The 22156-nt window shown below is 43.2% G+C and overlaps 1 pseudogene; it reads right to left on the bottom strand.

Annotated features, from left to right (window-relative positions):
* Positions 1 to 18427: 18427 nt before the first annotated feature.
* Positions 18428 to 20617, bottom strand: LOC105468282 (BUB3-interacting and GLEBS motif-containing protein ZNF207-like; annotated as a pseudogene).
* Between the last annotated feature and the right edge of the window lie 1539 nt (positions 20618 to 22156).

Here is a 22156-nt window from a genome sequence, read left to right on the forward strand (position 1 = left end):
CCCTCTACTAGGGAGGGACTTGCTGACAAAGATGGGGGCCCAAATCCACTTTGAGCCAGAAAGGCCCAAGATAACTGATTCCCAAAACAGGCCAATATCTATCCTGACTGTCACCTTAGAAGATGAGTACCGACTCCATCAAGAGCAAAAGCCCCCCGATCAGAGAATTGACTCTTGGCTCCAGCGTTTCCCTGAAGCGTGGGCAGAAACTGGGGGCTTGGGGCTAGCTAAACATCGACCTGCCATATTTGTGGAAGTTAAGCCAGGGACGGACCCGGTTCGGGTTCGGCAATATCCTATGCCCCTGGAGGCAAGAGAAGGAATTACGCCCCATATCCGCAGACTCCTAGACCAGGGAGTCCTACGGGCTTGCCACTCATCCTGGAATACTCCACTGTTACCTGTTCGTAAACCCAACAGTACGGACTACAGGCCAGTACAGGATTTAAGAGAAGTTAATAAAAGGGTCATGGACATACATCCCACTGTGCCCAATCCATACACCCTTCTGAGTGCCTTACATCCCAAAAAACAGTGGTATACCGTTCTTGATCTAAAAGACGCTTTCTTCAGCCTTCCTCTGGCTTCCAAAAGTCAAGAACTCTTTGCATTTCAATGGACGGATCCTGAGAGGGGCATCAACGGTCAGCTAACATGGACCAGACTGCCACAAGGGTTCAAGAACTCGCCAACCCTGTTCGATGAAGCCCTTCATGAAGATCTGGGTGAGTACCGGCGGCAACACCCTGAAATAACTCTTTTGCAATATGTTGATGATCTCTTAATAGCGGCCAGGTCCCCGGAAACTTGTGTTCGAGGGATTGAGGACCTCCTGAAGACTCTGGGGGAGCTAGGCTACCGAGCCTCAGCAACAAAGGCTCAGATCTGCAAGTCGGAGGTAACTTATCTGGGGTACCTATTAAAAGGGGGGCAACGCTGGCTAACCAAAGCCCGAAAGGAAACAGTCCTACGCATCCCTAGACCCCAGTCAACACGGCAAGTGAAAGAATTCCTGGGGTCGGCAAGGTTCTGTAGGTTATGGATACCCGGATTTGCTGAGTTAGCCAAGCCCCTATACCAGGCAACAAAGGAACGGCAGCCCTTCAATTGGACGGAAGAGGCTGAGCTGGCCTTTCAGCAAATCAAAACTGCCTTGTTATCAGCCCCCGCGCTGGGGCTCCCTGATGTCTCCAAGCCCTTCCACTTATACGTGGATGAAAGTAAGGGTGTTGCAAAAGCCGTGTTAACACAGTACCTAGGCCCCTGGCAGAGGCCAGTTGCCTATTTGTCAAAAAAATTAGATTCAGTGGCTGCTGGCTGGCCACCCTGCCTCCGGATAATCGCGGCGACTGCCCTAATGGTCCGAGACGCTGATAAACTTATCATGGGGCAAGAGTTGCGCGTTATAACCCCGCATGCCATTGAAGGCGTCCTCCGGCAGCCGCCGGACCGATGGATGAGTAACGCCCGGCTCACCCACTATCAAGGACTGCTGTTAAACCCCCTCAGAATAACTTTTCTGCCCCCAACCTCTTTAAATCCTGCTTCACTGCTGCCAAATCCAGACTTGGACGCCCCGTCCCATGAGTGCACTGAGATACTGGCTCAGGTGCATGGGGTGCGGGAGGACCTGCAAGATCGTCCGCTCCCCGACACAGAACTCACCTGGTTCACTGATGGCAGCAGCTATGTCCACCAAGGCCAGCGGTATGCAGGAGCGGCTGTAACGTCAGAGACTGAGATACTTTTTCAGGATGGACAGAAGCGTTCCCAACTAAGAGAGAAACTGCTCAGGTTGTAGCAAAGAAAATTTTGGAAGAAATCCTCCCCAGGTATGGCTTTCCCATCCAAATAAGGTCAGACAATGGACCAGCCTTCGTTGCTAAGGTAAGTCAGGATTTGGCTTCCATTCTGGGGGCAAATTGGAAATTACATTGTGCTTATAGGCTTATAGGCCCCAAAGCTCAGGACAGGTAGAAAGGATGAATCGGACTCTGAAGGAGACCTTAACTAAATTGACCATGGAGACTGGCGCTAATTAGGTAGTACTTCTCCCCTACGCTCTGTTCCAGGCCCGAAATACCCCTTACAGACTAGGCCTCACACCATATGAAATCATGTATGGCAGACCCCCACCCCTGGTCCCCAGTCTAAAAGATGACTTACTCAAACCTGAAACTGAAAATGTCTCTGAGCTCCTGTTCTCCTTACAAGCCTTACAGAAAATTCACCAGGAAATTTGGCTCAGACTACGAGAACTGTATGAGGCAGGACCTCCGCCGACGCCTCATCCGTTCCAGCCGGGAGACTAGGTCCTAGTCAAGCGCCACCGGCAAGAAACTCTTCAACCCAGGTGGAAAGGACCACTGCAAGTACTCCTGACTACTCCCACCGCTCTCAAAGTAGAAGGCATCGCTTCATGGATCCACTACACACACGTCAAACCAGTGGACCCAACATCCGACCTTCTCGAGCCGTCTGGAGCACGGGTTACATGGACTGTAGACAAAGCTAAGAACAATCCCTTAAAGCTAACCCTGCGCCGTCATCCCCATAGCCGTAACCATGTCTAGCTTACCTATGCTTTTATGCCTTATGCATCTGACTCTCCTCACTGCTGCGCCGTCTAACCCCTATGTCTGGAGGTTGTGGCTCTATAAGAACAAAACTCACCCCGGGGAAACCCTCCAAGCGGGTAAACTGCGAGCTAGCGCAGACTGCCCCCCCTCAGGGTGTAATACTATAGTTTACCTCAATTTCACTAGGTTCCAGATTGCCCAACCAGCAATACCCATGATCTGTTTTGAATATGATCAAACTGAATATAATTGTAAAAATTATTGGTGGCACCAGAGTGCAGGTTGCCCATATAGCTACTGTAAGACGCACTCTGTCCGATACTGGAGAGAACAAGGGTGGTATTTTTACAAAACTGAGTCTCCCGTCACTTACACTTGGATAATTAAAGACCCATAGGACTCTCGGTGGACAACCCCACAACATGGGGGAGTATATTACTCATCAACTAGTACCTGGCCCAGTAGCCATTTATATCTGTGGAGAAGTCTAGTCCAGATTCAACCCTTAATCCACACACAAATCCACAGGCAAGAAACCAAGCTATCACAAGACTTGCAGCCCTTCTCCTGGCTAACTCTATTACGGGAAGGGCTAGCATTCGCCAACCTCACTGGTTTAGGCGACCTGTCCTCTTGCTTTATGTGTGCAACCCTAGGAAGACCACCATTAATGGCTGTTCCTCTATCCTCCCCTCCCACAAACTATACAGGTTTTAACTCATCGATAGTCACGATACCCGATGTAGCCCTGTACCGTGACCCATACCAAGAGAAATACCCCTATTGTTATTCGGCATTTAGCAACAGCCTCTGTAACCAATCGGCTACATACCCTAATAGTCCCATATATGCTCCCCCTGGTGTGTTCTTCTGGTGTAATATGACTCTGTTAAAAACTCTGTCCAAAAGCATCTCTGACGGACAGTTGTGTATCCCTGTTACCCTAGTTCCCCGACTGACACTGCTAACCCCGGCAAAGTTCATAGGCTGGGCAGGGACCGCCCCAACTAAAACTGCGCGACATAGACGAGCAGTTTTTCTACCACTAATTGCCGGAATATCCTTAACCACCTCTGTCATCGCAGCGGGGTTAGCAGGAGGGGCCCTACAACACTCCATGATAGAAAACGACAAGCTGTTACAACAATTCTCTGTTGCTATGGAAGACTCCGCCTATTCCCTAGCCTCCCTTCAGCGGCAGCTCACCTCCCTAGCACAGGTCACCCTTCAAAACCGCAGAGCCTTAGACTTACTCACGGCTGAGAAAGGAGGTACCTGTATATTCCTCAAAGAAGAATGCTGTTTCTATATAAATGAGTCAAGGTTAGTTGAGAAAAGAGTCCAACGCCTACACGAACTAAGCTTAGAAATGAAAAAGCAACAATTCACTACAGCCGCTAACAATTGGTGGAGCTCTTCAATGTTTTCCCTTCTGGCACCCCTTTTAGGCCCCCTAATGTCTTTACTACTTCTATTCACTATAGGCCCCTGTGTGGTAAATAAAATTTTACAATTTGTCAGAGAAAGGTTTGATACCATCCAACTAATGGTCCTCCGTAGCCATCACCAGCCTCTCCTGCACCCAGAAAGTGAGGCTATATTATAAGACTCTGGAAATCCAAGATTGGACATCCAGTTACTTATGAGAAGGGAGAAATGAAAGGACACAAAGATAGATGTGTACCCGCCCCCCACCCGCTACACCTTTGTTCTGCTCTCTAATCTTTGCACATACCAGAGATTTCGTAAGTTCTGTGAGTACCTGGTTTTCTGCACGTACCAGAGATTTTGTTTTGCACATACCAGAGATTTTGTAAGTTCTGAGGCAAGGTCACAAGACGTGTTTAAGTAAGATAAACTCTTGCTGCCATAAACCTGCTCTCCCGCCTCAAAGTTTGAACCAAAATATCAGAAATGGCAGGAACCAATCATAGTTAGCCAAATCGCCTTGTTCAAACACTAGCCAATCATATATCTGATTTGTATAGTAACTCTATGCCCACTTTTCTTAGACTATATAACATTGTTCGGAGCTGAGTGGGGGAGCTCTCCTGCCCGTCTCGTTTCACGAGCGAGGGAGAGTTCCAGGTTCGAACCTGTAATAAAGATCCTTGCTGGCTGGGCGCGGTGGCTCAAGCCTGTAATCCCAGCACTTTGGGAGGCCGAGACGGGCGGATCATGAGGTCGGAAGATCGAAACCATCCTGGCTAACACGGTGAAACCCCGTCTCTATTAAGAAATACAAAAAACTAGCCGGGCGAGGTGGCGGGCGCCTGTAGTCCCAGCTACTCGGGAGGCTGAGGCCGGAGAATGGCGTGAACCCGGGAGGCGGAGCTTGCAGTGAGCTGAGATCCGGCCACTGCACTCCAGCCTGGGCGACAGAGCGAGACTCCGTCTCAAAAAAAAAAAAAAAAAAAAAAAAGATCCTTGCTGCTTAGCTTTGACTCTGGTGGTCTTCTTTGGGGAATAAACGGTCTGGGCATAACAGGGCAATGGCAAAAAAAAAGGTGAGTTTTCAGGTTTCATAAACCTAAATTTAGGACTGATATCCAAGTACTTTTAAAAGTGCTTGTTGTGATATCTTGTTCATTTATAGCCCTTCGGAATGGCAGGCATGGGCCTGGAACTGCTGCTGGCCTTGTTCACTGTGGTGGTGAGATGGGCGTGGAGGCATGTTGAAGACGTAAGGGCAGATGGGCCCATCCAATACAGAAGTTTGAGCTGGGAGAGCAGAGTGTTTTACCGAAAGGCGATATCTAGCCTTAGTGATTCAAGCAGTAGCTGGGCATCCCCACAGGTAGGTGACTCTCAAGAGTCTAGATAAATAAGCACAGGTAAGGGTGTCTGGGTATCAGGTATCAGGTGAGGTTCAGGGCAAGGGCTAGGACATCAGGGATCTTGGTAGCAGACAGGTTACTGCTACGTTTGAATGTATATGTCTCTCCAAAATTCTTATGTTGGAACTTAAAACCCAAGGTAATAGTAGTAAGAGGTAAGGCCTTTAGGAGGTAGGTAGGCCATGAGGGCTCCACCCTCGTAGATGGGATTAATACCCTTATAAAAGAAGACTTCAGAGTTGCCTGGTCCTTCAATCTCTTCTGCCATGTGAGGATACAGCATTCATCCTTTTTTTGTCCCTTTCTACCATATAAGGACATAGCAGTAAGGTACCATCTTGGAAGCAGAGACTGAGCCCTTAGCAGACACCAAATCTGCCACCACCTTGATTTTGGACTTCCGTATTTTGTTATAGCAGCACAAATGGACTAAGACAGCTACTATAATAGAAACAGAAAACATAGGAACTGATACAGAAGCCCAGTTGGATGAATGTGTCTGGGGTGGGGGGAGGGTGTGTGTGTGTATAGGCCAGGACACTTGGATGACAAAGGTTCTTTATTAGAGAATATCTTGGGGTGGGAATGACGACTTAGGTAGAATGTGGGCTCTTCCAGATCTTGAACTACACTAGCAGCAAGAAAAACTCAAATTAACCCCACAGGGGAGTGACTTGGGGAGCAAAGCAGGAGCCTGGACCAGCTCTGAAGTGCTTGCCGTGAGCCAGGACAAGAAGGAGACACGGCCAATTCTCAGCCTGAGGAGGGGTTGCTGAGGCTCCAGAGCCTGTTGCTTCACGTTCAGCTTGACCAGGAAACTGGGGCAAGTAGGGTAGAGGTGGGAAGATAAGTGGGTCTAGCAATAGAGAGCCACAGGCCAACGGAGGGAAAATCTTTGTGGGCACTGGGGGTAGGGGAAGAGAAGACCTGCTGACATTGTCAAAATCTTTGTCTTTTCAGTTTGTTTTAAAGTCAACTTCCTGATGATAAAATGGTCCTCGTATCATGAGGCAACTATCAGTCTATGATGAAATTACTTAAAATCTCCAATTAAAAACTTACTACGTTTATCTGAAGGCTATTTTAAAAGTTATGATCTAACCTAAATGGCCAACATAAGACTTGGTTCAATAAACTATGGACATCTATGCAACCAAATGTTTTACAGCCATTACAATTATGTTTATAGAGAGTTTCTAAAGGCCTGGGAAAATGTTTATGCTATAATGCTGTGTCAAAAAGGCAGGATACAAGATTGTTTATAGACTACCAAGACAAAATAAAAACTATGCATGAAAAACAATCTAGTAGAAAATCCACGAAAATATTAATATAGTGATAGCCTCTAGAGGGTGAGACTAAGAGTATTTTTAAATCATCTTTCTGCTTTTCTATTTTTCAAATTATCTGTGTATCACTTTTTCTTTTAGTTGTTTTCCTGTTTTATATACATTACTTTTGTCTTGGGAAGGACCCAAGAAACTCTCCTTCCTGAAAAAGCTCACACCTTACTTTTTACAAATAATCTGAATTCAAAGCATTTGTGTTTCAAAGGGCAATGATATCTACAAAAAAAGGGTATCGCATTAACATTTTTCGTTATATGAACTTTAGATACAAAAGGCAAAAAATAAACAGATTCTCCCCACAAAAATCAAGCCTCGGGAGAAACGATCTTTTTTTTTTTTTCTTTTCCCATAAGATCCAACTGGCAAGAAACTTCAGGCTGTGGAAAAGCACTAGACAGTCATAATATGGGGCAACATGGCTGTAATGATGTCATTTAAATCCTTTCACTGCAGGAAGAGGCTGCTTTAGCGATGAGTGTGGCAGAAGAGAAGCTGTCTTATACTAGCCTGCGGATTTCCTTTACGGAGTAAATTCTTTAAGATTCTTCTCAAGATCTGGGCGCAGTAGCTTATGCCTGTAATCCCAGCACTTTGGGAAGCCAAGGTGGGCAGATGACTTGAGGTCGGGAGTTCGAGACCAGCCTGACCAACCGGAGAAACCCCATCTCTACTAAAAATACAAAATTAGCTGGGCATGGTGGCGCATGCCTGTAATCTCAGCTACTCAGGAGGCTGAGGCAGGAGAATTGCTTGAACCCAGGAGGCGGAGGTTATGGTGAGCCAAGATCGCACCACTGTACTCCAGCCTGGGCAACAAGAGCGAAACTCCATCTCAAAAAAAAAAAAAAAAAAAAAGATTCTTCTCAGGTATTATCTCTTCTATGATGTTTTCCCTTTACCCTGAACTGAAATAAATGACCTTGTTTCCTCAGTACCCGGTGCAGGCCTCCTTCCCTGGTCTTATCATATGACATAATCTCACCATGAGGCTGTATGAGTCTCAAAGTGGCAGCAACAGTGTTTTATTTACGGTGCTCTTCACAGCACCTAGCAGAACTGGCAGATCGTGGGTGCTGAATAAATGTTTGTTAAATGAACTGAGTAATTCTCCCAAAGTGTGAGAGAAATTGTATTCGTTTCCTAAGGCTGCCATAACAAAATACTGCAAACTGGGTGACCTAAGAAAAATGTATTCTCTCATAATTATGAAAGCTAGGGGTCTTAAATCAAGGTGTTGGCAAGGTTGATTCCTTCTGGAGGGCTCCGACGGGGGCAGGGCTGTTCCATGCTTCTCTCAGCTTCTGGAACTTGCAATCCCGGGTGCTCCTTGACTTTCAGCGGTATCATCCAACCTCTTCTTGCATCTTCACATGGTGTCTCTTGTGTGTCTCTGGGTCCCTGTGTCCAGTTGTTCCTCTTTTTTTTTTTTTTTTTGAGACAGTCTTGCTCTGTTGCCCAGGCTGGAGTGTAGTGGCTAATTTTTGTATTTTTAGTAGAGATGGGGTTTCACCATGTTGGTCAGGCTGGTCTCAAACTCCTGACCTCGTGATCTGCCAGCCTTGGCCTTCCAAAGTGCTGGGATTACAGGCGTGAGTCACTGCGCCTGGTCTGTTCCTCTTTTTATAAGGACATCAGTTATATTGGGTTTAAGGCCCACCCTAATCCAGTTTGGCTTCATCTTAACTCAGTTACATCCACAAAGACCCTATTTCCAAAAATCTCACATTTACAGATACTGGGGTTAGGACTTGAATGTATTTTTATTAAACTCACAACAGAAACTATAGCTATAGCTAGCTAGCTAGAATACAGTAGAGTATAGAAACTCAATGAAGTGGTAATAACCAGCTGATTGTAATATATGTGTAATATATGGACTCTGTGTAATATATGGACTCTGCAGTGGGTATAAGATCATTTCTCCAGAGGCCTGATTTTTTTGGGGGAGAATCTGTTCATGTTTTTGCCCTTTGTATCTGGAGTTCATACATTTGGAAATGTTACTGCAATACACATTTTCCTTTGTAGATATCATTGCCCTTTGAAACACAAAACGCTTTGAATCAGATTAATTTCGAGAAAGTAGGGTGTGGGCTTTTTCAGAAAGAAGAGTTTCTTGAGTCCTTCACACAACAAAGTAATATATATACAACAGGAAAACAACTAAAAGAAAAAGTGGGCTGGACATGGTGGCTCATGCCTTAATCTGAGCACTTTGGGAAGCCGAGGAGGGTGGATCAACTGAGGTCAGGAGTTCGAGACCAGCCTGACCAACATGGTGAAACCCTGTCTCTACTAAAAATACAAAACTTAGCTGGGTGCAGTGGCGCGTGCCTGTAGTCCCAGTTACTCAGAAGGCTGAGGCAAGAGAATCACTTGAACTCGGGAGGTGGAAGTTGCAGTCAGCCAAGATTGTGCCATTGTGCTCCAGCCTGGGTGACAGAGTGAGACTCTGTCTCGAAAACAAAAACAAAAAAAAAAAAAAAAGGAAAAGAAAAAGAAAAAGTGATGTACAGATAATTTGGAAAAATGGAAAAGTAGAAAGAAGATTAAAAAGATACTCTTAGTCTCACCCTCTAGAGGCTATTACTATATTATTATTTTGTTGGATTTTCTACTAGGTTTTTTTCATGCATAGTTTTACTTTTGGTTGTTTGTTTGTACTGTATAAACAACCTCGTAAACTGCGTTTCTCACAGAGCATTATCATATACTGGGCAGACTGGGCACCTGAGACACAGTACTGGGTAACCAGGAGCAGAAGACTGGTTCAATATGAAATCCATCAGGCACAGCTGAGCAGGAATTTGGAGAGCCAAGCCAAGTGGATGTTAAAAACAAGGAAGGAAGAAACGAAATTTCAGAAATTGGGCAATGTTGCCAGACATGGGGAGATCGGAATTTGGGTTTAATGGAGGAAAAGAACAGCTTGCTGAAGTCTACCCAAAGACTTTTCCTAGGCTGTTTAACCACTGCACATGTGTGTTGGTCTTTGGCCCATGATATTTGCTTAGCATCTGACCCCATATATATATATATATATATATATCAGGGATTTGGCACCAAATGAAGCATGTAAGGAAAAAGCAGAGGATTTTTCTCCTAGGAACCATAAAAGAAAAACAAATGTGTTGGCTCTATGTACTATAACAGGATCTGAGGGAAACATACTGAACTCTATAATCTACAGTTGTTCTAATTGTGCATTTTACTTTCTGACAAATAGAGCCTCTAAGAATTGGTAGCATATTAGGCAGAGATTAAACTCTAGGTTGGGCGCTGTGGCTCATACCTGTAGTCCCAGCACTTTGAGGGGCCAAGGTGGGCGGATCACTTGAGGCCAGGAGTTCGAGACCAGCCTGGCCAAAAGGCAAAACCCTGTCTCTGCTAAAAATACAAAAAATTAGCCAGCCGTGGTAGTGCATGCCTGTAGTCCCACCTACTCAGCAGGCTGAGGCACGAGAATTGCTTGAACCCAGGAGGTGGAGGTTGCAGTGAGCCGAGACTGTGCCACTGCACTCCAGATAGGCAAGACTGTCTCAAAACAACAACAACAACAACAACAAGATTAAATTCTAATATATGGCCATATGGTAAATTTTATATTTATATTCAACGTACTACTCTGAGATTTGAAGAGCAAAAGACATGCTGTTGTTTCTCTTTGAAAACAGAATTTAAAAACATATTTTTATTCATTGGAAAGAGTAATTAATAATATCAAAATGGGAAATATCTCAGTAAATAAACGCCCCAAGGTGGAATAGTTCCTATAAGCTATTCTTTTGTGAGAGCAGAATCTCAAAGGAACTGGCCACTGCTTAATCTGAGAGGGAGGCAGGACAGAACCTTAACGTTCCTGTAGTAAGACACTTAAGCCCTTATGCTTGCAATCCCTTACTCTAAGTTACTTGTCTGAGAATATCTAAACTTATGCAAATTTTAGACTGAATATCAGAAGGCAAAAGGAAAAATTAATGAGTTGAAATGCTCTTGCCGGGCGCGGTGGCTCAAGCCTGTAATCCCAGCACTTTGGGAGGCCGAGACGGGCGGATCACAAGGTCAGCAGATCGAGACCATCCTGGTTAACACGGTGAAACCCCGTCTCTACTAAAAAAATACAAAAAACTAGCCGGGCGAGGTGGCAGGCGCCTGTAGTCCCAGCTACTCGGGAGGCTGAGCCAGGAGAATGGTGTAAACGCAGGAGGCGGAGCTTGCAGTGAGCTGAGATCTGGCCACTGCACTCCAGCCTGGGTGACAGAGCTAGACTCCGTCTCAAAAAAAAAAAAAAAAAAAAAAAAGAAATGCTCTTGCTTTGATTAGGACCATGATGTTTGAGTTTAGTTTAGTTGAAGTAAACATATTAACAAGCCAAGAAGAAAGATAAGGAGGAGACATGTGAGAAGGCTGAACCTATCAAAGTAGGAGACCCAGGATGTGGATGTATGAAAATTCCAGGGAAGACTGTTTACCTCCCAGACTCCAGAACAGGAGATTGGAATTTGCAAAGGCAAAAAAGATGAGAACTGGGCCTTATCAAGCAACCATAGTTTTCAGCTGCTTCATGCATGCCTTGGGTCTGTTTTGATAACCAGCATATCTTTTGTAACCCAGGAAAGAAGGAAAAATATGTGTCCTACTGAAGGACTAGATTGTGAGATGGGCTCTGAGCATTCTGGCCTCAAAGATAATTAAGACTCAAGAAGTTTTCTTCTTGAGCAAGAGTTCAGGAAAAGTTTATACTGACTCCACAACTGGCTCCCACCAAAAGTTTCAGCGCCCTTTTGTTGGAAGTATTAACTTACTTGACCCCAGTTTGTACATAAAACTGGCTGAGAAAGGAGGCAACATGAAAATGAATTTTAAAAATCTGGTTTTGAACTATGCCTGGCATGCTAAAATATTTAATTCTTCAACACTTGGCATTTAGAGAAGAGGGTGGATTTAAACAGACCAGCTGGCTAATCACACGTTGCCAACATTCCTACTGGCTGCTTCCTGGATGAGTCCTGTTTATGTCAAAGTCTGACTCTGTCCTTTATCCCCTATCATGGTCAAGAAATAGAATCCCATCCATTTTACTTAATATGAAATGTTCTGGTGAAACTCAAAGCAACAAAGGCCACTTTACTTTCTTGGTGAGCTGGACAAGGCAGGTGGTACTTGAAGGTTGTGGAGAAGTCTCTGGACAGGCTTAAAGTTATGAACAACTAAGATTCCAGCTTACCACCCTCCCCACCTCCTTTTATTTATTTAGAGACAGGATCTTGCCCTGTCACCCAGGCTGGAGTGCTGGGTTGTGCTCTTAGCTCACTGTAGCCTCGAAATCCTGGCCTCAAATGATCCTCCTGCCCTAGCCTCTCAAAGTGCAAAGCCCACCTCCTTTTAGTGAAGATAATTTCTTATCCTTAATTAAGATATTGTGAAGGCTGGGCACAGTGGATCACGCCTGTAATTCTAGTACTTTGGGAGGCCGAGGTGGGCAGATCCCTTGGGCCCAGGAGTTGGAGAGTAGCCTGGGCAATATGGTGAAACCCCATCTCTACAAAAAATACAAAAATGAGGCAGATGAGCCGTGTGTGGTGGTGTGCACCTATACTTGGGAGGCTGAGGTGGGAGGATCACTTGAGCCCAGGAGGTTGAGGCTACAGTGAGCCATTTAATCAAGTCACTGCACTCCGCTTGGGTGACTGATGGCAAATTCAAGGCCAGATTTTTCAGTATAAAAAGCAGAAACTGACTTCTGGAGACCCTATCTGCCTTGAATCCTGGCTGAGCCCTGTGGGTAAAATGAGGGTTGAGCTAAGCATAGTGGATGAGTATGAAGTGGGGGTGGGCCATTCTCATCATGTGATTTGAAAACAACAACAACAACAACAACAACAACAACAACAACAACAACAGAACCTCCAGGGACCTGTGCAGTGGATTGCTCAGAAAAGGAACCAGGTATAAACTCATGATGGAGCATTGAAGAGAATGACGTGCCGAGATAGAAGGGAAGTGAGGGCACATGCTAGATGTATCACCAAAGTTCATGCATAAGAGGTGGATCAGACAAAGAGGCGAGCTCTAGTAGGAATTGTAAACCCAAATGCCTCCAGGCAGGGACTATTAGCTAATATAACTATGAGAGGGTGTAAGACCATAGGGAATGGTGAGGACTATGCCAAATTGCAGAACACATATCCAGTATGGTGAAACCCCACCTCTACAAAAAATACAAAAATGAGGCAGATGAGCTGTGTGTGGTGGTGTGCACCTGTAGTCCCACCTACTTGGGAGGCTGAGGTGGGAGGATCACTCCAGTGTAAAGACATTTTAATTAAAGAAGTTTTTGAAAAGTAAAAACACTGTGCTGACCAGACAAAACTATCTGTGAGCTGTATTTTGCTTAAGGGCTACCAATTTGTGCCTGCTATCTAGTGACAGCTCAAAATTGAAGGTCTGAATTTTTGGGCTCCACTTAATTTGTTAAAAGTGGCTTGCAAAACTCCTTTATAGGAGAGGAAGCGATTGTCCAAACCTTCTGCATGTTCTAAAATTAGGTAAAAACATTTTTCCTATCCCTTTTCTAGTAACATTAAATGAAGTGTCCTTGGAAGGAAGATGTTCATTTTGGAAATTGCTAGGTGAGGGTTGCCCTTCACTTTCTCAATGAATAGCTAGCAGTAAATACTCAGGGTTCCCCTCCATCACCCCACTCCAATCTCAGAGGTTATCAGCACACCACTCTGGACTGCTTCTTAATCCCAGGCGTACTGGGCTCTGCTATGTACTTCTGAAATCCCAGTGGCACCGTAAAGGAAGCAAACCATCGTTACAGTGAGTTTTAAGTCAGTTTTGTAATAAGGCCGGAAGTTTTTGTTGATGAGAGAGATTACTGTATTACTTTGTGTAAATAAATAAAAATAAATTTCTCTTAAGGTGGGTGCTGCAATGGGGAAAAGTTTGAATGGGTATGATTTACAGTAGGGATAGTAATATTTAGACAAAGATAGAACTATGGCTTTTAAAATCCTCTAAGGCTCTAGAGCCTTATTTTTAGACCCTTTATCTGAGAATTTCTGAGAATTTCTCTCTAAACTCCTCAACAAGGATATTACTAAAACACAGCTTTAATACATAGTATATATTCCTAAGCACATCTGTGCAAACCTTTCCTCTGGCTAGACCACAACCTTCAGGATCTTCTGCTACAGTTAGACATAAATATCCATGCTCCAGGCTACCACAGCAAAAATGACACCAGCAAACAGTTACCAACCACTTATGGTATATCTAGTACTGTGTATGTAAAAAGTGAAATAGAAGTATGTATCAGCTGGATGATACAAAGAAGAAGGCTATCAGACTAGCTGGAGTAAAGGGTTAGAAAAGTGGGTTGGAGATAGACTATAGGGAGTTTTGCAAGCTAGACTGAGGAGTTCAGATATTTTCCTGGAGGTAGAGAGCCACTGAAAATTTTTGAGCAGGGAAGTGAAATGATGGAAGAGGCTTTTGGAAAGCTTAACCAGGCAGACATCTGCAAGATGATTCAGAAGGGGGATAGACTCGAGGCTTGGAAATCAATAATAATAATAAATTCAAGCATAAAATCATCTAAAGACTTACAGTGACAATAGGATACTGAGTTACAGTGAGGAATAGCTAACATTAACTGCATGCTGTCCATATGTGTTGTGAGTGCTTTATATGCACTAGTTAATATTTTCAACAACATGTAGAGTTGGATGGTAGTAAAATCACTCTTTTTCATGTAAGGAAACTGAGGCTTATAGCTGTGAAAACACTTGCTCACTGCTAACTGGCTAAGAAGTATCAGAGCTGGAATTCAAACCCAGGTAGTCTGCTTTTAGGGCTTTTGCCTTCAGTCAAGCTCTACAATGCCTTTTAGCTACTTGTAGCCAAGGGTCCCAGACCCTGGCCCTCCTCTGTCATTGTGGTAAGGCTGGGACCCAGCCTGGGACTGCTATCATCCTGCCTCATTGTCTATTTTGATTGTCGACAGACGTCTTCCTCAGACAGCATTCTTGCCCAGGTGTTAACTTCAAGAAACTCAAAACACTTGCCAAGGCTTGCATCTATTTCAAAGGAAACTTGTGAGCAAAGAAGGGGAAAAGATGAGACGTAAATACTGTGCAAATACCCCTCATGACTGCTCACCACATTCTAGTAGAAGGAGGAAGGAAATTTGGTCTTTCTGCCCTGTTGCTTGCCATTGGACATTAATGATGTTACCCGCCTGGCCTCATTAACCTTGGTTCAGTGGTTGTAGGATGCATTTACTTCCCAAATGGGAGAGTTGAAACTCATGTAATTTTAAATTGTTCAGTGTTTTACTGGCATCCTTTTGTCACCATCGGATGGAGAAGATTTATTGTGAACTCAAACTGACTACATGTTTTTTTCAAAGCTACTGTGAAAGATCCCAAACATTGTGAGCTTGTAGATCATCCAGGCAAATACGGTCTTAAAACCAAGAATAGATGTTTACCATTGATTTATTTTATTTTATTTATTTTGAGACAGAGTCTTGCTCTGTCACCCAGGCTGGAGCGCAGTGGTGTGATGCTGGCTCACTGTAACCTCTGCCTCCCGGCTTCAAGCGATTCTCGTGACTCAGCCTCCCAAGTAGCTGTGACTTACAGGCATGTGCCACCACACCCAGCTAATTTTTGTAATTTTGAGTAAGAGGTTTCACCATGTTGGTCAGGCTGGTCTCAAACCCCTAACCTCAAGTGATCTGCCTGCCTTGACCTCCCAAAGTTTTGGGATTACAAGTGTGAGCCACCGTACCCGGGCTGACATTGAAATTTTTAAAAAAACATTTGTTCTTACAAATTAAAAGCCTGAAGTAGGGTCAACCAGAAGGTGACCTAATTAGATTATGTTTAAATTAAGGTAATTCCATACAGGTTGCATATAATAATTTATTTGTTTTTATAATTATGAAATTTTCCCGTATAAAGACAGCTATGAACTTAGAAAACATTAATTTTAGCTAGGACTCTAAATTATGTTTACTCTTTTTACACTTCCTAATAATACATGCTGCAGTGTTAGAGGAATTCTGTTGTAGAAAAACAGAGAATACTTTAATTGTAGACCTAAACTATTTAAAAATCATTGTCGTCATCTCCTACAATGGAGGAGCTTAACACACACATATTTGATTTGACACCAATTTCAGCAAAACATTTACTGAAGTTGTGCACATAACTAAATCCATGTGGTGAGTTTTTATTGCTAGGTTGCATTTGCTGTGCTGAGTTACATCAACAATTTGTTTACTGTTTTAGCAGGATGACCTCTGCACTAGTCAGAGGTCAGACCTAGCCACATTCTACTGCATCAGCAGATCAACCTATTGATTAGTTGTTGAGTCTTTTAAGTTTAAACTTTGACCAAGCAGTGATTGAAATGGATTTATTTTTGCAAGTAAGCAGATTACAGAGGCAAGCAGCCTTAGAAGGCCTATTGAGAAATCTTGAAATCATTTTGTTTGGAAAGTTAAACAAATGTCTTTATTTCATAAGATAAACATCTAAATCAGAGTGGGTGCACATGCAGTTCTCTAGTTGTCAACATTTAAATATGGATTGGTAGACTTGTCAATTTTCTATAAAAGTATGTTACTGAGATCTGTAATGTGAAGGATGATTTTTTTTTTTTTTTTTTAAACAGAGTCTCGTTGCAACGCCCAGGCTGGAGTGCAATGGTGTGATCTCGGCTCACTGCAACCTCCACCTCCCAGGTTCAAGTGATTCTCCTGCCTCAGCCTCCTGAGTAGCTGGGATTACAGGCATGTGCCACCATGCCTGGCTGATTTTTGTATTTTTAGTAGAGATGGGGTTTCACCATATTGGCCAGTCTGGTCTTGAACTCCTGACCTTGTGATCCACCCGCCTCAGCCTCCCAAAGTGCTGGGATTACAGGTGTGAGTCACCATGCCTGGCCAATGTCAAGGATATTAAACTCATGAAGCTAGTGTAAAAAATTGTAAGTAATCCCTATTTGATTTAGTATGGGTCTCATTTTAGTCAGACTCGGTATGAAAAAGTAGGACTTTTTTTTTTTTAAACAATAAAGTTCCTCAAATCCTTGAGGAAAAGTTTAGCATTTAGGTCATTCTTCCTAATAATATTGAGTTTGTAGAACTGATATTGATCGAGAACTAAGAATCCTATTTATTCTTAGGAGCTTTAAAAACTGATTTAAGAGAATCAATTTTTACAAGTCAACCTTCCCCAAATCCACATTTCTTATTAAATTTTACTTTGTTATTTTACTGTATTTTCCTTAATATTTTACCCACAGAACTGAAGTTTTTTTTTTTTTTTTTCTATTTAAACAATAAAATTCATTAAAATGGCTTTTGGGCTGATAAAATCTTAAAAACAATCTGTTTCTTAAATATTTTAGACCCATGTTGTATACAAACATCTTGTAATAAAAGACTCAAAGATAATGTATGAAAGAGCCCCTCACTACCCTTCCCATCCCCATGATACCTCTAGCTGCAGTACTGTGCTCAGCTCTCACCAAGAGGGGTTTACACACACGCAGCTCCATTAACGTGGACAAATTACTTTCCATTCCCCTCCTCCCCCAGATTTCTACTTCATTTTCATAACATTCATTTTTTGATAAACCTGTAACAGACTTTATGTGATAAATAATGGTTGTCTCCTCCAAACCAATAGTTTGGAGGTAAATCAACAGCTGAAGCAGCCGGGTGTGGTGGCTCATGCCTGTAATCTCAGAACTTTGGGAGGCCAAGGCGGGTGGATCACCTGGGGTCAGGAGTTCGAGACTAGCCTGGTCAACAGGGTGAAACCTCATCTCTATTAAAAAAAAAAATACAGTAATTAGCTGGGCTTGGTGGCGGGTGCTTGTAATCCCAGCTACTCAGGAGGCTGAGGTAGCAGAATTGTTTGAACCGGGGAGGCGGAAGTTGCAGTGAGCTGAGATCGTGCCACTGCACTCCAGCCTGGGCGACCGAGCAAGACTCAGTCTCAAAAAAACAAAAACAGAAGCAAAAAACTGTTGCAGCAACTGATTAAACAAATATGTCTCATTAGGGAATCTTTTATCTGGCCGTATTACTCTCGTCCATTGTCGGGTAATTCTTTGTGTCCAGGAGAATCTAGAGATGCATTCTGTCTACACTCCATCAAGACCATAAACAATTTATTTCTGTCCCATATTATTACTTCTATGATCAAGAACAACAAGGCTCTTGAAAGCCTTACAGAGAGGGTCACCTGAAACAGATTTTGATGACTTTCAACCATTCCTTTCCTGTCTGTCTTGCCCTCTCTTCTCTCTCCTTTACTTCTTTTTCCTGTGTTTGTTAGGAACGTATGATTGTTGTTGATTTTAGGGGTAAACCCAGAATCTGTTTTAGTGAGGGTTCTCCATAGAGACAGAATCAATTATATGTGTATATCTATATATGATTATAAAATGTCTTTAATTATATGTAATGCCTCTATAATTATATATAACATATTTGTATTTATATATATATATTTTGCATTGGTAACTATGAATTTTATTATGTGGATATCTACTGTGGCATGCATCTGTACAAACCTTTTAGGCCGTGGTCCACAGCTGGGTTATGCATAAAAAGGCATAAATTTTTCTCTCATTTTATTGCAATGAAGTTTACCAGTACAGAAAAGTCACATGACATTGGTGGATCAGATTTCTTAAACCCTGCAACATGAGGAACTCTAAATACAGTAAATATTGTTATACATTTAGACTTCCAATGTACAAGTACTTGGAAACAGTTATGCCCCTCACCAAGCTAGACTGGGGACATGAAGTCCAACAGCATCTGAATTGCTGTGAAGGCATAACTTTGCAAAACAGCAATGTAAGATTACAGAACTTGCCTTTATTGAAGTGATATGTTCATGTAATTCCAGCACCTTCACAATTTAATGAACCAAATTTACTATACTTCACTTCTACAAACCTAGATGAAACATGAAAAAGAAGCCATACAGTATAAATTGCAACTTCAGGAAAAGATCCTGTGTTATTTTTCCAAATATTTTTTCCCATGTAAAATCAATGTCCAATAGTTCCTGGTATGTGGGAAGATAATATTTGTTAAAGTCACAATGAAGCCTTATTGATGGAAAATTGGCTATATAAACAGCACAAGTTGGGAAAAGGTTTAATCTCCAAACCTATTAGACAGGATGAGGTAAGATCAGTAACAGCCACCTTGCAGGATTACAGGAGGTCTCATTCCCTTTGGAGGTCGAGGAGGCCCACCCTGGAAAGGGGGCACCATTGGCGGTCCCTGCCCATATGGGGGGATAGCACCAGGAAGGTATCCTGGCATGCCTGGATGATGACCACCGTACTGACCATGAGGTGGCATTGGGGGTCTCACTCCTTGTTGCTGTGGGATGCCTGGCTATGGTCGCATCATATCTCCAATTGGTCCAACTGGTGGATTACTGATGGGGGCCTCTCCTTGCAGAGGAAAATTACGTTGCTATCTAGGTAACTGTGCCCTTCTCTCTTCCAGATATATACCCTCTTCTGGATGGATCAACTTACTGGTTGCATTGGTTGCTGTAAGTGTAGCAGGCTTACTTGCTACTGAAGCTGCTGGTTTAACTGCAGTACTATTTGTTGTACCAGTGGTTGAATCTGTAGATTGTGTATAAGCAGGGAATGTAGGCTTTGGGGGTGCTATAGTTGTTTCAGGGGTACTATTTAAGGGTTTGAAATCTGTACCAACAAGTCCTTGGACAGCTGCCTGAGCTTGTCCAGCACTGGGGAAAAGAAGCTTAGTAACTGGAAGCTGTGGTGCAGGTACAGTTGCTGTTGGTGCAGGTGGTCTGTTAAGACCCAGCCTGTGCTTGGGTCACTGGAGGAATTCTAGGACGTGGAATGGGGTTGGGGGTATGGAGGGGACACCTGGTGACATTCCAGGCATCAGAGGTGGTATTCCTGGTCCAGGTGGTATATTCCACCCATTGGCATCATTATGTTTTCACCGAAAAATGACTGGGTGCATTTTCTTTGATGATGCAATCCAGGTGGCATGCCTGGCATAACTGGTGGCATTTCTGGAATCAGAGGAGGAACACCTGGCATTAATGAAGTTATGCCTGGAGGCATTCCTGGTGCTCCCATTACTGGTGACAGTCCTGGCTGTGCCACTGCAGGAATATAACCTTGTTGAAGTTGAACAGGTTGTGGTTGAAATGAAGTTGAGGCTGCAGAGTCATCATCATCATATTCATCAGAATCATCTTGTTCCTTCTTTTTTGGCTTTCTTATGTTTTCTCTTCAAGAACTCATCGTCTTTCATCCATGTCTTTTTCTGGAATACTTTCCATACCATATATTTCCAATTCTATGTCTGTTATCCCAGGTATTGCATTTGGTACAGCATCTATTATTTCTTTATGCACCTGCATGCAATTAATAGCTAAGCCAGGTCCTGGATACAATTTCTTGTGACACATATGACATTTAAAATGCTTTGCTTTTTGGTGCTGTATAAGGGTCTTCTCATCATCAAAGTCTCTATTACAATACTAGCACTGTAGCAGGACGAGCCGCAGACAAAACTCCTCAGACACCGAGTTAAAGAAAGAAGGGGTTTATTCGGCCGGGGGCGTCGGCAAGACTTCTGTCTCAAGAGCCCAGCAGACCACCCCCCGAAAAGTGAGCAATTCCTGTCCCTTTTAAGGGCTCACAACTCTAAGGGGGTGTGTGTGAGAGGGTTGTGATTGATTGAGCAAGCAGGCGGTACGGGACTGGGGGCTGCATGCACCCGTAATTAGATCGGAACAAAACAAGATAGGGATTTTCACAGTGCATTACTATACAATATCTGTAATCTACAGATAACATAACCTATTAGGTCAGGGGTCGATCTTTAACTACCAGGCCCAGGGTGTGGCGCTGGGCTGTCTGCCTGTGGATTTCATTTTTGCCTTTTAATTTTTACTACTTCTTTCGTTGGAGGCAGAAATTGGGCACAGGACGATATGAGGGGTGATCTCCTCCCTTAGCACCACGGCTTCAGCTGTTTCGTCTTGCCCTGTAACTGCGCTCTACCAACAAAGTAAAAAGGAGGAGAAAAGCAGCAGGAGAAACAAGGCAAAAAAATCACTCATGTTCCCAACTAAATGGTTACCACTGAGTGCCACAGGGAGCAGACACAAAATGCTACATTATAAATATACACCTATAAGTATATTTATGAGTGTTTGTAAGTATTATAAGCATATTATAAATATACTTATTTATTTGAGATGGAGTCTTGCTCTGTTGCACAGGCTGGAGTGCAGTGACCTGATCTCGGCTCACTGCAACCTCCATCTCCTAGGTTCAGCACTTCTCCTGCCTCAGCCTTCCGAGTAGCTGGGACCACAGACGCGTGCCACCATGCTCGGCTAATTTTTGTATTTTTAGTAGAGACGGGGTTTCACCATGTTGGCCAGGCTGGTCTCGAATTCCTGACCTCGTGATCCACCTGCCTTGGCCTCATAAAGTTCTGGGATTACAGCTGTGAGCCACCACATCTGGCCTATATTTATATGTTATATATTTTATATATAACCGATTGTATATAAATATAAAAATTAAATTCTATAATTATATATTAAAATATAATTTATATAGTTTGTTATAAATATGTAGATTTTTATATATTTTATATATAATCAGTTATATATTGTATATATAATTTGTATATATATAGAGAGAGAGAGAAAGAGAAAGAGAGAGAAAGAGAAAGAGAGAGGTAGAATAAGGGATTTATTAGGGGAACGTGGCTTCCTTACAAGTCCAATGATAGACCATTTGCAAGCTGGAGAACCAGGGAAGCCAACAGCATGACTTAGTCCAAGTCTGAAGGCCTTGGACTATATAACTCTCAGTCTGAGGTTGAAGGCCCAAGTGCCTAGGAGGTGGCTGGTGCAAGTCCTAGAGTTCAAAAGCCCAGAGAACCTGGAGTTTTGACACTCAAGGGCAGGAGAAAGATGTCCCAGCTCCAAGAGAGAGAGCACAGAATTTACAAGTGGAGTCACATTTGCCTAGTGGATTACATCCAAATGCCAGTGAGCACTGATTTTGCGACATTGTAGCACAGTGAGTTCAGGGGCAGAGAGGCTCATATTTGAATCCAGCAGTTGCTTGCTCTGTGGCTATAGCAAATTACTTAATCTAGCTAACCTCAAATTGTTCAATAAAATAGGGATAACGAGATTGGTTGTTGTGAGGAATTAATGAAATAATGTATGCCACACTTCCTGGCATAATAAACGGTAGTTTTTATTACAACAGTGTCAAGCAGTACTTGCCTTTCGAATTAGAAAAGCTCAAAAGGGGTAAGCACAAAAAATTT

This window comes from Macaca nemestrina, chromosome 11, assembly GCF_043159975.1.
Source record: "Macaca nemestrina isolate mMacNem1 chromosome 11, mMacNem.hap1, whole genome shotgun sequence".
NCBI lineage: Eukaryota > Metazoa > Chordata > Mammalia > Primates > Cercopithecidae > Macaca > Macaca nemestrina.